Consider the following 13,576-nt stretch of genomic DNA (forward strand, 5'->3'; position numbering starts at 1 on the left):
AATATACATTCATGTTTGAAACATCTATATTATTCCCAACTGCTGTTATTGCTGATGAGTATGACAATCATATCAAATAACCTAGTATATATAAACTATGTACCTGCTGAAACGTGACAACTGATATGAGGAGCTTTGGTAAACATGTACTTCGTTATTTAGACTCTAGTCCATCATCAGGATTGAATTTTCATTAAAAGTTGTGTAATTGTAGAGGGCATCTTTAGGACTTATAATGTACCGTACACTAGAGAATCTTGTGGAATGCCCAATTAATTTTTGGTAATGAGACCAGCCATATTCGCCCCACAAGGGGCTCTTCTCCATATTAATACAACTTTATTAAACCCAGCTGTCAATGTACTATAACATTCGTAATTACTTGACAACTAGCTTAAATTAGTTTGGGCCCTGATCCTTAAAAAAGAACTCTGTGGTGATATACATGTACTTCTATGTGTATTTATTTTTATTCATTAGCTTCTGGCTATAGTTGATGAGATAAGACTACGGGTCCAATAGCTCCATGTTTTAACTTGCTCTAGAATATATATTAATACAGCTCTAGCTGTACACGGCAGTGTATTTTGTTTTACATTATACATCTTCCTGGTTTCGTGATAATTTGCTTGCGAATTATGGGCATTTTAAAAGCCATGTACGTAAAGAGTTAACACGCCCACTGGGAAAACCCAGTTGTCTGATAAAGGCCGACAGTAGATATAGATAAAATTATTATCAATAATTAAAAGAACAAGATCAATGTTCATTACGATTTGCCTCATTTGTATGGTATATTTGAAGTACACGATTTTCAAAAGGAAAATGACGAGCTGAAATGATATTCGTAAAACCTAATTTCAAGGCTTAGTGATAGTGATAGGATCTGTGTCAGTAAGGAAGATGTTCGAAAAGTACTAGGAAGGGTAAAATCAAATAAGGAACCTTGTCCAGATGCAATTAATAATAGCCTAGGGTCCTTTTTAGTTTTGAACCAACAGTAATTATCCCCATTGTTGAGCAATATTTTTTCAAATCAATTTGGACACTGGAGATATCCCTATATACTGTGGAGAACATCTACAATAATTATACCCATTCCTAAAGGAAACAAAGCTCAGGAACCCAATGATGTCTGTCCCATACGTAGCATTAACATCTACCATCGTGAAATGCTTGAAAGGTTATTTCTCACTGAATTGTTAAAAGAGACGGGTGATTTGTTGGATCCATGTCAGTTTGCGTACCGTTCAAAGAATAGTGTCGAAGATGCTACCCTTGTTTATCTCCATAGGGTACATTAACACCTTGATTACTCTAAGTCTTACGTCAAACAACTTTTTGTAGATGTTTCGAGTACATTCAACACAATCGCACCTCATTGTTTAGTACACATGCTGATAGTGCTGAATGTAGACCCTCGACTTATCCTCGGTATCCGACATGTCCTTAGTTCCAGGATTCAATCAGTCAATGCTGGAAATTACCAAAGGCGTTCCACAGGGTTGTGTATTATCACCCGTACTTTTTTCGTTATATACTAGTGAATGTACGAGCACGAAACCATGTTGCAGTATATTATAGTACGCTGATGATATTGTGATAACAGGCGACCTTTTTCATGGTACTGATGATTATGTTTCTCAAGTTAATATATTCTCATTAATATCTGGAGGGGCAATACACATTACGAACCTCTGGGTATATAATGATGTAATTTGTTTTCTTCTCTTTACCACTTCAGAGGGACTTTATTATTCCATTTCAAAATACATATAGACTATTTACAAAACAAGTTAAAACGAAACATACGAATTATATAATAAGATCAACATAATTTCTTGGAAGGATCATTTATAGGATCATATAGTGATGTAATTGAGCAAGTACACGAGTACATATATTTGGGAACCGTTATAGATGACAAATTGTGCTGGAAAGTCATTCAAAAGAAAACGAACCAAACAATGTTCTTCCTCAGGAAGTTCCATTTTGATAACACAATCCTGACACTTTTCTACCAATCAATAATCCAAAGCGTGTTAGCATTCAATCTCATTTGCACATTTTAGTAGTTAAATGAACTGATGGGAGATTTGATCGCAACCGGAAAATTGCACAGAAAGGGCTTGGAATTAGTCACGGTTCAAGACTTCTACGACAAACTTCTGCTAGTGAAAGTTCAGAACATAATGGCAGACAGTACCTACCCACTCAATGATTGTTTTAAGTGCAATCGTTCTGGAATACGTTTATGCCCTCCCCTGTGCACGTTTCAGACAATCTTTAATCCCCAATTCGATACAAAGTCAGTGTAATGCATTGCGTATATTTAAGTAAATAATCATACAAATATATACAAATTGTAAAACGTAAGTGTAATTTAATTTATGTTCTATGTGCATTGTAATTGTAGAATTATTGTACTTGTAACAAAGCAAATTGAAACGTAATTTCAATGTATTACCATGCATGGATCAATAAAAATGAAATGACATAACAACATTATGGAATATATGAATCCCATTATGAGGCCCATTCACATGCATATAGTTACATTCCCTAAGCTTTTTGTTTTCCTTTTTTTAAATGGCGAACCCTATTCTGGTACATTGCTCTGCCTTACCTCCTTGTCTTATGGTAGAAGAACATTGATTGCACATGAACTAAATCAAGTATAAGACTTCCATTGGGTATATTGGGGCGATCGGATTTAATAATAATAATGATAATACATATGATTTATAAGGCGCCAAATCCACTTGATAGTCAAATGCTCAAGGCGCAGCTTGTGCACAAGATGAAATACATACATGATACATTTATACAAAGTGCAATAGGAAAGGTACAGACATGATATAAATGGGCGATTTTAGAAGCTCAGAAAGTAAGACGATAGCCTTATTCCGAAGGTTCACTCTTTCTTTTATTTGTTTTTGATCGTCTCTCATTAGAAATGTAATTTGTAAAAAATATCACTTTCAGCCTCCTCAAACTTTGCATGAACTTTGTTGCGTAAAGTACCCCTTTACCGGAGATTTTGGGAACAAGAGCGGCGGGTCCTCCGTTCCCGGAGTGGGGGGGGGGGGGGGGGGGTGCCCCCAACTCACTTGCCCCCACCCTCATCAAAATTCAATGGAGATGAATCAATGGAATACATTCATCAACTCCGAGATTCTACTGCGACACAGAGGACAAAGGCCGTCCCCCGTTGTGACAACTTCTTTTGCGCATTCTTCACACGTATACAAGTGGCGACAGGGAAGCAAGACGCAGTTCTTCCTCTGGTCTAGACAAATGGTGCATAGATTTTCGTCAGGATTAGATGTACGACTACTGCTAGTAGGTCTTTCTTTTAAGGTATTCAACTTTATATAAATGTCGATTAAAAAGCAGCTGAATAAGAAAGCGAGAATGAATCCAATTATAAGAGAAATGACAACGATTCTCCATTGAGAGTTCAATGAACTTTCAATATTTTCAAATTGCTCATAATAGGCGGCATCCCAGTTCCAATATGGGTCCATGGCAGGGTGGGGTTCCGCTGCTACCCACCACCAAAAAGCCCAGTAGAAAAGATAATGAAACCACGTATCTGTCCGCAATCCAAACAAAATCTGCCAGACCATCCACAGGACGATATAGGTCAGCCCAGCAAAGATCACCAACTTTACTTCAAAAGCCCTGCTCTCTGGAGGAACATCCCGATCTAAAAATTCAATAATTCTTTCCAGTGTTGCAGTCAAACGATTCACAGTTGTCTCCATTTTGGGGTCTTGATCTCAATAATTCAGTTGCTTCGTTGCGATGTGAAACGGTAATAGCTCCCCGATGGATTTGTCTGTAAGAAGAATAAATTGATATTGAAAACAATTATTTCGGTTCAGAATATACTATATACGAAGAAGGAGGAGTGTCTACTCCTACAATTTTGTACACATAGTACTTCATTTAATTAACTGGTGAAAATATGATGCATGATGGTCGTTACTTGTAGGGATGTCTATTGGAGCCATTGTTATTTTCTACCTACCTAATACTTATACTTTACTACCAGACTGTTTATCTCATGGTAATGTTGATGAAACTACTATACTTTAATTGGAAATATACTGATTTTTATAAACTACTTAAGTTATCAATAATAGTTTTCTGCATGCTTATGAATATACATTTATGTTTGAACCATATTATGCCCAACTGCTGTTATCGCTGATGATTATGATAATCAAATTGAATAACCTATATTAATGAATATACAGGACATGTACGTCTGAAGTGGTCGTGGACCCACTCGTCCTACTCAACTATTAACATGATTTTTAATTTGAATCCTCGGGAAGGGTGTAAGATAAGATAAGAGGGGCTTTGGTATACATGTACTTCGTTATCTATATTCTAGCCCATCATCATGATTGAATTTTCATCGAAAGTTTAACTAGGTTTGTGTATTTACAGAGAGCCTCTTTTTGGACTGCCAAAGGACATGCACGGTACACTAGAGAATCTTGTGGAATGCCTATTTTATTTTGGTAATGAGACCAGCCATAATCACCTCACGAGGGGCTCTTCTCCATATTAATAAAACCTTACTATAAAACATGGAGCTTCTGGACCCGCAGTCGTATCTCATCCAATATAGACAAAGGCTTCCTGAATCCGTAGAAATAAACATACTTGCCAAAGTACTATAGCCTATGTAATTAGTTGACAACTAGTTTTAATTAGTAAAGTTGTATAAATATAAGCCCTGATCTTAAAAAATGAACTTTTTGGTGATATACATGTACTTCCATGTTTATTTCTACGGATTCAGGAAGACTTTGACTATATCGAATGAGATACGACTGCGGGTCCAGAAGTACTATAGCCTATGTAATTAGTTGACAACTAGTTTTAATTAGTAAAGTTGCCTAAGCCCTGATCTTAAAAAATGAACTTTTTGGTGATATACATGTACTTCCATGTTTATTTCTACGGATTCAGGAAGCCTTTGACTATATCGAATGAGATACGACTGCGGGTCCAGAAGCTCCATGTTTTATCTTGACCTTGCGTATATAGTGTGACCAGTGGCGTAATGAGCAAAAACGTTTGGGGGGGGGGGGGGCTGACAAAAAAAAAATCCGCAGCACCCCACTCTAACATGCATGGGCATCAATGGCGGACCCAGGAATTTCTTACCGGGGGGGGGGCACAAAATGGCATGGGGTTAAATATATGTAAAACGATGAAGCGACAGAACGAGGGGGTGGGTCTGGGAGGGGGTTCTGGCCCCCTCCCAAGGTAAAAAGCATTTGCAATTTTAGAACCAAATTAGACGCATTTTCTGGCACTTCTCCTACCCCTTCCAAGAGTAGGGATCTTTTGCAATTTGAGAACCACATTTGGCGCATTAATGTCCACCGGCACTTCCTGGAAAAAAACGAGGCCTTCTGATTGGTAAGAAGCTAGAGAAAAGTGATCTGTCACGGCTTGAGACGTTGTATATGCTTTGATGCCGCACAATGCACAAAGACGGTGGTCCGGTACTTCATCAGTAGTACTTGCAAAAAATTTCCCGAGTGTATAAACTGTGTCGTTGTCAGGGGCGTCGCCAGATCTTTGTCAGTGGGGGGGGGGGGGGGGGTGGGGAAGGTGTAGAAGCCACCGATTACCGACAAAACGAGCAACCAATTACCAACAAATATATTAATGCCAATGCTCAAATGTCTACAAATTTAACCCTATAAACCCGAGGCCAGGAACTAAGTTATTTTTCAGTCTCCCCCCTCCAGCGCGAAGCGCGGAAACTTTGACACTTCATTAAATTATTAGAGAAAGAAGACGATCCGTAGTATCGTTCTCGATTCTTAATTCTTGTTTGGAACCAGTTCCCTCCCTCTCCCGCGCGAAGCGCGGCAGCTTTGATGTTACAATAAATTATTACTCTTAATCCTTCTCTGAATTAGCATCACGTTTCACGTTTCATTAAACTATTACTCTTAATCCTTGTCTGAATTCATTTTAGCACGCAGAAGCTTTGACGTTTCAATAAATTATTACTCTCAATCCTTGTCTGAATTTGCATCTCGTGCGAAGCGCGGAAGCTTTCACGTTTCATTTAATTATTAGAGAAAGAAGACGATTCGTTGTATCGTGTTCCTGACTGAATTCAGTTTTCCTCTCCCGCGCGAAGCTTTCACGTTTCATTAAATTATTAGAGAAAGAAGACGATTCGTTGTATCGTGTTCTTGTCTGAATTCAGTTTCCCCTCTCCCGCGCAAAGCGCGGAAGCTTTGACACTTCATTAAATTATTAAAGAAAGAAGACGAATCATTGTACCGGTTCCGACTCTTAATCCTTGCTGGATTCATTTTCGTCCATCTTGCGCGAAGCGCGGAAACTCTGACGTTTCATTAAACTATTACTCTTAATCCTTGTCTGAATTCATAGTCGCCCATCCCGCGCAAAGCGCGGAAGCTTTCACGTTTCATTAAATTATTAGAGAAAGAAGACGATTCGTTGTATCGTGATCTTGTCTGAATTCAGTTTCCCCCTCCCGCGCGAAGCTTTCACGTTCATTAAATTATTAGAGAAAGAAGACGATTCATTGTACCGGTTCCGACTCTTAATCCTTGCTGGATTCATTTTCGTCCATCTCGCGCGAAGCGCGGAAACTCTGACGTTTCATTAAACTATTACTCTTAATCCTTGTCTGAATTCATATTCGCCCAACCCGCGCAAAGCGCGGAAGCTTTCACGTTTCATTAAATTATTAGAGAAAGAAGACGATTCGTTGTATCGTGTCCTTGTCTGAATTCAGTTTCCCCTCTCCAGCGCAAAGCGCGGAAGCTTGACACATCATTAAATTATTAAAGAAAGACGACGATTCATTGTACCGGTTCCGACTCCTAATCCTTGCTGGATTCATTTTCGTCCATCTCGCGCGAAGCGCGGAAACTCTGAAGTTTCATTAAACTATTTCTCTTAATCCTTGTCTGAATTCATATTCGCCTATCCCGCGCGAAGCGCAGAAGCTTTCACGTTTCATTAAATTATTAGAGAAAGAAGACGATTTGTTGTATCGTGTTCTTGTCTGAATTCAGTTTCACCCTCCCGCGCAAAGCGCGGAAGTCTGACATTTCATTAAATTATTAAAGAAGGAAGACGATCCGTTCTTGACTATTAATCCTAGTCTGAAATCAGTCCCCCCCCCCCCCCCCCGAAGCGCGGAAGCTTTGCCGTTTCGTTAAATTATTAGAGAAAGAAGACGATTCGTTGTACCGTTCATTAATCTTAATCTTGTCTGAATTCATTTTCCCCACTGGGCCCCTTAACGGTGCATGTGCAGTGTTACATGATGTAAGTATGGAACGCCCGGCAGTGCTGGTCACAGTTGCTTCTGGATAGGATTTTGTTTACTAGTGTTACTGTTAGTGGCCACGGCCCCTTATTGACTATAAAAATACATGTGCTCTTCCTGTCCATTTGGGAATGTGTCAGTTTTGCAACAGAAATGGAGAAACACGCATTTTGTTGAAAATCATGTGATATCACGAACATTTATACATCACTTGTATATTAAATTGAAAATAAGTCATGGTTCAATTTTATTTGGGGGGCTGGCGCCCCCCCCCAAGCCCCCCCCCCACCAGTACGCCAGTGAGTGTGACCAATTATTATGCAAATAAACCTTGTGTATGACGTGTACACAAAGCGGAAGTCCTAAAAAACTTAGATGTAAAGTCCGGAATGGTCATTAAACATGAACATAGCTTGTACCATTTACAGAATATCTGCGTCATTTTGCAAGAACCGCGAATACAACGGAGATATAATTTAGGGTAATTGGATTACAATAACACTGCGATAGAGATATTTCAGAGTGCCAATTTTGAAAAATGAGAACTACTTTGAGCACCCCTCCTACCAGCCTTCTTATTGAGAGTGTTCTAGCTTATTTCGTGTTACAATGTAAATCTTCCTAGTTTTGAGATAAGTTGTTCGCGATTGATGGACATTTTGGAAGCCATGTAAGTATACAGTAAACACATCCGCTGGGAAAACCCGGTAGACGGCCAGTCCCAAATGAAGGAGATATTGATAAATAATTATCAATGATTAAAAACACGAGATAAATATTTATTAAAATTCGCACAATTTATTACTCACCTCGACTGAAAGAATAAATCTGTCTTTGGGCAAACTTGTGAAGTACGCAATTGCTCGGTAGGGTCGACAATGTTCCTGATACATGTAGGCAGGTTAGTGGTTAGCTAGTGGTTAAAATAAAGTGATTGTACTTACGATTACGAAAGTGTATATATGAGGACTACCTGTATTGCACAATATCTAATACTATCTTATGGAAAAAATCAATTACTATGGCATTATTGCAGGGGCCGTGAAGCGTTATTGAACATGCAGAAGCTAAACAGGCTCGATTCTGGAATGAATTTGTCGAAGTTGTGGTGGGGCGGGGTGGGGGGGGGGGGGGGGGGGGAGAGGGCTCCGATGAGCTTCTGTTGCATCCAAGGCCGTCGATTTTCTTCCCGATTTTTTATTTTTTTGGGGGGGGGGGGGAGGGGGGGGGGACCAGGGGAACGCAACATTCAACCGACCATAACGTATTGAAAGCGATTAAATGGGGAAGAACAACTTTGCATTCTAGCGACGCATTTTGACAAACATTTCTTATGCGAACACTTTTCACCACACATGCGAATTCAAATCCATTTCTTCTTTCTCTCAGTGAGGTTTAATAGGCAAACTCTAATAAATTTCAATACTCTTTAGAGATTTCTAAAGAGACTATTACAGAGAGATCAAACTGGGATAGATACCCCCCAATTCCACAGAATTTCCAGGATGACGTTCCAGCTGGGAAAAGTTTCCACTGGGAAAATATTGCTGAACTATCCGCATCTCTGTGTTTCTTAGTGTGGTAGGCCCCGATGAAATTTGTATTTACACGATCAAAACGTGGCCTGTGTATTGATCATACATATGAAGGAATCACAACACTAATAAGGCAGTGCTTAACAGGTTCGAGTGAGCGAAGCGACCGAGCTAGATGATTTTCAACTGTGGAATACTGAAACTATATGCATGATCTACAGCATCCTACAGCCAAACGACTGCATAAACTGAACAAAATATGGTATGTTCGAGGACAACTTGTGTGTGTGTCTTGTGTGTGTGTGTGTGTGGGGGGGGGGGGAGTCCAGTCCACCCCCCCCCCATCTTTGCGGCCCATGTCTTAAGTGGTTAATTAACGTGTCTAATGAGAATATCAGAAATACCCAAGTCACATTAATGAGACGCGCCTACACCAAACCAACAACACATAAAACAAGATCCAAAAATCTGAAACCGAAATAAAAAATGAAATATACTGTATATTTTCCAAAAATGTTCTACGATTAATAGAAATAAAACATCTTTGGATATTTTATTCATACAAATTTAAATGTCAACTAATTTGTATTCTATGTCATGCTTTGTACTTAGGTTTAAGTTCCCCAAAGACGGAATCTGTAGGTCGGAGTCTAAGGAAAATACGTTATACCAAATACACCATCGCAGAGACTTTCAAGGAATCAACTCAATGTAATGTCCTATTTCATTGCTTTAAGAAACGACATATAAACAAAACAGATAAAGTCATGTGATCCCGTTCTATAGTTCTGAAACAAAATATCACCATCATTTAAAATCTGTCCAATACTTAAGGCAAGATACCAGTAGAAAACATATTTCAGTTGAAAGGAAAATATTCATACTATTGGCGTAGTACTTTTATAGGACCTGTCTTCACGTTTATGACATACGATGTGAAATAAACAAATAATCAATTAAATAAATACACATACTAGTAAAGAAAAAGATATACCCAAACAGAAGTTTACACAATGTCCAGTCTTAGACACAGTGTCTTATCAAACATAATGTGCACCATATTCACTGCCTTTTGAAGCAAGTGACAACAAAATAATATAAAGATTCAAACAGGCCTTCCCCGACCTACAGGTTCCTTCTTGGCGAAACTTGAAATTACTGACCTTCAACCTGTATGCGTAGCATGAAATAACTCGTATTAGAGCGTAAGGAAAAGGCCTTATACCAAATAAACCAGCATATAAATATCAATTTCGAATGTATCTTTACGGATATAGATGCTCATGAATAAAATGAAAACAAGAAGGAGAATATGATAAAGAAGAAGAATAAGATGATAAAGAAGAATAAGAATTTAACAACTTGTTCCCAACAATTATATCGATACTGAATTTTTTAACTTGTGACAGGAATAAGAACAATTTATTGTAGTAAAGATAACGAGATTATATAGCCACTATAATAGGCCCTAGGTATATTTACGCAAACTAAACAGTAAGAGTCAGTTTCTGATTACTCAATATCAAAACAAAACGTGATTCTTTTTTCTTTGTAAGAGGTGTATTGAAATGTCACATAATACATAGTATAATATTTGAACAGCATTTTCGAGCAAACCATCTCCTTATATTATATCACGTTCTTTTTTTATTTACCTTCATCTTTCCCCTAGCTCTCACATCCCCCCCCCCCAATTCGATTGGGGGTGTGGGCACATCGGTGGGGCGCGTGCGTTAGCTCTCCCCGTCGTCTTTGTTTCAAAATGAAGAAAGATAAAGAAATTACGACTGAATTCACGTTTGCTCTACAGAACATACTTTGAAAAAATAACTTGGACTGTAATAGAATTTTTTTTCCTCCAAACTCAAAAGTTTGACATGGAAAAATGAAAAGAGATTTGTGGGCGTTTTGTCATTTTGATAGCTAAAATTCTACCATTGTGCTTTTCATTTCATGGAGAATTATTCCCCCCCCCCCCCCCGTCCAGTCGCCCTTATAACAACATTTTGCAATATATGAAGCAGAATTTTCAGATGATGTAAGGCCCATTCACATTTAGTGACATTCCCTTTTTCCTATCAAAAATAGCGAATCCTATTCTGGGACATTGCTATGCCGTGCCTCCTTGTCTTCTGGTAGAACAATTTTGATAAAAACTTGAACTAAATCAAGTTTAGACCTTCCATTGGGTATTGGGGCAGTCAGATTAAATGATTTGAATGGGCACATTTTGGAAGCTCATAAAGTATTGGATGGGACACCATAATGTCCAACGACGATAGCCCTATTCCGAAGGTTCACTCTCTCTTTTCATTTGTTCTTGATCATCTCTCATTAGAAGTGCAATTTGTAGAAAATATCACTTGCAGCATCCTCAAACTTTGCATGAACTTTGTTGCGTCACCAGGTACCCCTTTACCGGAGATTTTGGGAACATGAGCGGCGGTCCCTCCGTTCCCGAAGAGGGGGGGGGGGGTGCCCCCAACTCATTTGCCCCCACTCTCATCAAAATCCAATGGAGATGAATCAATGGAATACAGTAATCAACTCCGAGATTCTACTGCGACACAGAGGACAAAGGCCGTTCCCCCTTGTGAGTACTTCTCTTGCGCATCTCTCACACGTACAAAAGTGGCGACAGGGAAGAAAGACGCAGTTCTGCCTCTGGTCTAAACAAATGGTGCATATATTTTCGTCAGGATTATGTGTACGACTCATGCTAGTAAGTTTTTCTTTTACGGTATTCAACTTCACATTAATTTTGATTAGAAAGCAGCAGAATACAAAAGCGATAATGAATCCAATGATAATTATTATAAAAGAAATGATAAGAAAAATGACAACGATTCTCCATTGAGAGTTCAATGAACTTTCCATATTCTCGATTCGCCCAAAATACCCACACAAGTCCCACAAGTTACAATCTGTGTAAATGGTAGTGGAGGGTTCCTCGGCTACCCACCCGTAGACAAGAGAACGGAACCACGTACATGTATCTGTCAGCAATCCAAGTAAAATCTGGAAGTCCATCCACAGGACGATGTAGGTCAGCCCAGCAAAGATTACCAACTTGACTTCAAAAGCCCTGCTCGCTGGAGGTACATCCCGATCACGAAATCCAAGAATTCTTTTCAGTGTTGCAGTCAAACGATTCACAGTTGTCTCCATTTTGGGGTCTTGACCTCAATATTTCAGTTGCTCCGTTGCGATGTGAAATGGTTGTAGCTCACCGATGGATTTATCTATAAGAAGAATAAATTGATATTGAAAACAATGATTTCGGTTCAGAATACACTATATACGAAGAAGGAGGAGCGTCTACTCCTACATTTTTTTTACACACAGTACTTCATTCAATTAACTGGTGAAAATATGATGCATGATGGTCGTTACTTGCACGGATGTCTATTGGATTCATTGTTATTTTCTACCTACTTAATACTTATAATTTACTACCAGACTGTTTATCTCATGGTAATGTTGATGAAAATACTACTTTAATTGGAAATATACTGATTTTTATAAACTACTTAAGTTATCAATAATAGTTTTCTGCATGCTTATGAATATACATTCATGTTTAAACCATCTATATTATGCCCAACTGCTGTTATTGCTGATGATTATGATAATCTAATTGGATAACCTATATTAATGAATATACAGGACATGAACGTCTGAAGTGCTCGGGGACCCACTCGTGAATCCTCGGGAAGGGTGTAAGATAAGATAAGAGGGGCTTTGGTATACATGTACTTCGTTATTTAGACTCTAGTCCATCATCAGGATTGAATTTTCATTAAAAGTTTAACTAGATTTATGCGATTATAGAAGGCCTCTTTTGGGACTTTAAAAGGACATGTACCGTACACTAGAGAATCTTGTGGAATGCCCAATTAATTTTTGGTAATGAGACCAGCCATATTCGCCCCACGAGGGGCTCTTCTCCATATTGAATAAACCTTACTAAACCTAGTTATCAAATTACTATAGCATTTGTTATATACCTCACTTAAGTAATCCAGCAATCTGATTGGTCGAAATTGCATTCATAAACTTTAACTGTTCCTGTAAAAACAGACCTATTTTCCCAATAACCATGGTTATTGGGAAAATAGGTCAGTCTCCATGGTTACCCCATAGGTTTACATGTTAAAAAATGGTTTGAGCGATCGAGGATACCGTACGTGTGCGAAGAATTGGTCGGTAATTTCAATACAATTGAATCTCGATCGATCTTACCGACAATTTTATCTTGCATTGTTGACATGAAGACGAAAATAAACTTCCAAAAACAAAAAACAACATCTGCCGATAGATCTTGATCTAAGTTCGTGCCAATATGCATTGCAAAAGTAAAAGAAGGGCCCGATTAATGGAGCAGCCGCGAATCATCAATCACGCGAAGCCGTTTTCAATCCATTTTAATGTATATATTAGAGAAAACTGTTAATAAGGTAACAGAGCGCGATAGGCGAGCGGTTTAAGGCGCTGATTTTAGTTACATCACCTTTTGTACGCAAGAGATCGAATCCCATCTTCGACAAAAGTTTTTTTATTTTTTATTTTTTATTTTTTAATCTATTTTTTTTCGGCATATAAAAGTATTAATGACTGCTTTAATATTCGAGAAATAGTTGTTTTTATACGCTCTCGGGAAGGTTACAATTGGGCTATTGTCCTCGGCACGCCTCGG

This window comes from Strongylocentrotus purpuratus, unplaced genomic scaffold (assembly GCF_000002235.5).
Source record: "Strongylocentrotus purpuratus isolate Spur 01 unplaced genomic scaffold, Spur_5.0 spur5_scaffold_11, whole genome shotgun sequence".
In the NCBI taxonomy this organism is placed as follows: Eukaryota; Metazoa; Echinodermata; class Echinoidea; order Camarodonta; family Strongylocentrotidae; genus Strongylocentrotus; species Strongylocentrotus purpuratus.